The following is a 4587-nucleotide window of genomic DNA, read 5'->3' on the forward strand; positions in this document are numbered from 1 at the left end:
ATATGTGTAACTGTTTATGCTCGTGCGTATAAGTGTCCAATATTATGCAATTAATTGCATTGACAGCATTATGAAACCTTTGCGAACAATGCAAGCTGACAGCTCCAATAAATGCCCAGAAAGTGGACCATAACACTGGCTGCCCAGACAGTTATTCAGCCATGCGGGTGGCGCATGTGAGCAGTGGGGATGGGCTGAGCTGGGGCGTGGTTTTGTCTGGACACCCTCCTCCGATGCCGCATGTTAGTGGCCACTGTTGAATGTGATTGTTGTTACAGTCATTGTTGTTGTTGCAGCTGTTGTTGTTGCAGATGTTGCTGTTGTTGTTGTCGCCAGCAGCAATTGCAATTTAGTAGCAAAAAGCCTGGCCAAAGTGTTGCACTCGAGCAATTAACTGGGCGCCCTCTCGGTCAGCCCATAGGCCAGCACACCCCACCCATCCCAACACCCCCCCGGTCGGCCATCAATTGCCAAAAATGTCTCCTGGTCAGGTTTCGCACTCGGCACTCGGCACTCGCACCATGCGGCGTATGCGCAATCAGTTAAAGCGCAAATATTTTATGAGCCATGCGGCAACTGATTTGCATATTTGCCTGAATTTATAGCTCTGTGTTGCAGGCGCTCAGCTCCTCGACCCCTCCCCTCAACCTTCTGTCGCATGCAATTGCTCGTATTTGTAATCAGCGTGACCGAAATCCGAATTTAAATGTAGAAATTTCCACCGTGAATTCGAAATAGACGCGGGCCCCATAAATAGGCTGGCACTTGAAAATTCGTTGGATTATAAAAATACATAGAGATCCTAAAAGTAAAACAACAAAATGGGCATGCAATTAGTGTGACGAACTTTGACATGCGTATACCGTTATTCGAATCGCCAAATTGTAATTCACTTAATGAAGTGAATAATGTAATTAATAATAATGAAATAAATAAATATTTTTATTGTATTTGGCAATCACTAAATAATATCTTAAATAATTATTATTATTATTATTAAATTTATAAAGGAACTATTTATTAAATTAAAAATACACAAACAATTTTTTTTTTTTTTTAACAATTCTTTAATTTAAATTATTGTTGTAGTGTGGAGTCGTGATAAGTGAGGACACGTGGGTTTGATTTTAAAAATTATTTATTTTGTGCCTTGAAAGATGGCGATGTAATTTGTACTTGTACACATGTCAAAAGGGCGTTGAAAAGTCAGAGATAAAAACCAGGAGAGGCAAGTGACGAGAGCCAACGGTTGTACCATTAACAGAACGCTGTTAATTTACATCAACAGAGTGCTGTTAATAACACAGCCGGGCTATGTGGGGGAGGAGCAATCCTGTTAATGGGATCTGGCATTAACATACTCCCCCCCTTGCAAGGATTGCAAACATGGCTGGTGGACCTCACGAGTAGGAACCCGAAAGGACCCGCCAGTATTCTGGGCCATTGGATGACCGTCAGTGCTGAGGACGACTCCCGGAAAGATGACGTGAGGATACCCGTCAGCCCCCAACACAACGAACACCAGACTGAGTCGAGCCCAATTGCTGTCGGCGAACGTGATCCCGGATTGGCTGCGTGCTCGATCGGCTGAATTGGGGTCCGGCAATTGACCTGAGGGTCCATCTGGAGGAGGGCATCGTGAGAGAGCTCCGATGTTTTGGAGCGGAAGATTGCCGTGCACACTTTTCCCGGACCCACGCTGGTGACGGATAGACCCATGGTCCTTGCCAATGAAGCGTGGATTATTCTGCACGCGCGGCACCCGAAAGAATTGGTGCCGGCTGGTTTCACAGATTGAGCGGACAGCGTCGGTGGCTGGAAAAGAGAGATGTGCAGGGCGGTGAATGAATGAACAAACTAAACAAAAATTTAATTAACCTAATTAGGAGAAATTAAGTTTGAATTAAATTTGCTTGGATAAGCGGACAAAAAAGGGATACTTTAATTAACTTAATTAGGATAAATTAAGTTTGAATTAAATTTGTTTGGATAAGCAGACACAGTAAAGGAATAATTTAATTAACTTAATTAGGATAAATTAAGTTTGAATTAAATTTGCTTGGATAAGCAGACACAGTAAAGGAATAATTTAATTAACTTAATTAGGATAAATTAAGTTTGAATTAAATTTGCTTGGATAAGCAGACACAGTAAAGGAATAATTTAATTAACTTAATTAGGATAAATTAAGTTTGAATTAAATTTGCTTGGATAAGCAGACACAGTAAAGGAATAATTTAATTAACTTAATTAGGATAAATTAAGTTTGAATTAAATTTGCTTGGATAAGCAGACACAGGAAAGGAATAATTTAATTAACTTAATTAGGATAAATTAAGTTTGAATTAAATTTGCTTGGATAAGCAGACACAGGAAAGGAATAATTTAATTAACTTAATTAGGATAAATTAAGTTTGAATTAAATTTGCTTGGATAAGCAGACACAGGAAAGGAATAATTTAATTAACTTAATTAGGATAAATTAAGTTTGAATTAAATTTGCTTGGATAAGCAGACACAGTAAAGGAATAATTTAATTAACTTAATTAGGATAAATTAAGTTTGAATTAAATTTGCTTGGATAAGCAGACACAGTAAAGGAATAATTTAATTAACTTAATTAGGATAAATTTAGTTTAAATTAAATTTGTTTATTTTAAATAAATACCCAAAGAAAGGAAAGCAAACGAAAACAGTAGTAATAATGACGTCACAAAGTAGGTCACCGAATATTCGTGCAATATATTGATCAAGAACTATCGGCTCGAAAGTGTGGCGGTCGGCGATAGTGATCGGGGAGGCTGTGATTGTTATCGGTGACAACCACAGCTGTTTGAATTCCACGCGGAAGAAGTGCACATATTTTGTTTATAAAATATAAAATTTTTGTGATTGCGGAAAGAAAACAATAAATTTGTGAACAAGAAAAACAACAAGTGTTTTTTTTATATTATTTTTCTTTTCATTTTATTTTATAAATTTTATCATATTGCATATGCGCACATATGTATGTATGTCACAGATATTTTTATGTATGTATGTGCGTAAATGTAGATGTACATACAAAAAAGTAAAAGCAATAAATGTGCATAATAAAAAACCCAAAGGATATTGTTGGTTATTTTATTGTTCTTTATTGAAATCTGCCAAGTGTTGTCTTTATGTGAAGGTGGACTTTATGTATGTGTGTAGAAATTAGAAGTCGGACGAACGAAGATCTTTTTTATGTACATACATACATGCAAATGCAAGTAAATCACCGGGGAAGTAACGTACATATGTAATTATGAATACAAAGGATATTGTACGGATGTTATGTGCATATGTAGTTAAGAACACAAAGAATATTGTGTTATATTTTAGTGACTTGCAAATGAATGAAGGAAATGTGTCGCCACAGGGAACTTGAAATTTAATAAGCTTTAAGTAATGGTACATGTGGGACCAATAGTGGACTATATGTATGTATGTATGAATGTGCGTACATATGGATTTAAACACGAAGGTGATAGTGTAAATATATATAATAAAAAACCCCAAAGGATATTGTTGGTTATTTTATTGTTCTTTATTTAAATATACCAAGTGTTGACTTTATGTGAACGTGGTCTGTATGTATGTGAGTAGAAATTGCAGTGGAATAGCAATTAAATTTGCATGATCGGATTACAATAAAAGCGGACGTGAGTTTACTACAAAACACAAAGGATATTGTGTATTATATTTTAGTAAAACGTAAAAGAGTTGCTCGTGCAAGGAAAGTAATTGAACAGCTTATTAAGTGTCTAAATATATAAGGATATATATATGTACTATATGTATAGGCATGTAATCGGTGAATAAGTCGCAAAATTAGTACATACATATATATGTATGTATATACAAGGGAATATGGCGGATCAGAAGTGCCAGTGAGATATTAATGTACTATTTTACGGAAGTATGGGATACTTATCTCGACGGCCGTTGGAATGCTGATTTGATGGATGTGGATGAATCTCCGGCTCGAAGGACCAAATGTTGTAGTGTGGAGTCGTGATAAGTGAGGACACGTGGGTTTGATTTTAAAAATTATTTATTTTGTGCCTTGAAAGATGGCGATGTAATTTGTACTTGTACACATGTCAAAAGGGCGTTGAAAAGTCAGAGATAAAAACCAGGAGAGGCAAGTGACGAGAGCCAACGGTTGTACCATTAACAGAACGCTGTTAATTTACATCAACAGAGTGCTGTTAATAACACAGCCGGGCTATGTGGGGGAGGAGCAATCCTGTTAATGGGATCTGGCATTAACAATTATAGTTCTTAAAAATTAGTATTTTTGTTTGTCAAAAAGTAAATATTTTAAATTTTTATATATTTTTTCATTGCAATAGCCTTAATTATTTATTAAATTATTGTCATAAATAATTAAATATAAAATAATATATTTTTTCGATATTTTTTAATAAACGGTTATTATTTATTTTAATTATTTTACTTTCTAATTAATTAATAATTATTTATTATAATTTTTTTCTTCATTTTAACTAAGTGCAGAGAATGCCCATAATAGCAGTAGATTTTAAGCTATGTGTAGAAACAGTC

At 35.4% G+C, this 4587-nt stretch overlaps 1 long non-coding RNA gene across 1 annotated transcript; it reads right to left on the reverse strand.

Moving 5' to 3' along the window:
- Window positions 1–1120: 1120 nt before the first annotated feature.
- Window positions 1121–4291, reverse strand: LOC149268609 (uncharacterized). Its single transcript, XR_016270327.1, has 2 exons — window positions 2669–4291; window positions 1121–1815 (listed from the first exon to the last, which is right to left on the reverse strand). It is a non-coding gene; the product is annotated as an uncharacterized LOC149268609 (long non-coding RNA).
- Window positions 4292–4587: the final 296 nt, after the last annotated feature.

Source organism: Drosophila arizonae, chromosome 5 (assembly GCF_054131065.1).
Source record: "Drosophila arizonae isolate 15081-1271.41 chromosome 5, UAZ_ARI_1.0, whole genome shotgun sequence".
Lineage (NCBI taxonomy): Eukaryota > Metazoa > Arthropoda > Insecta > Diptera > Drosophilidae > Drosophila > Drosophila arizonae.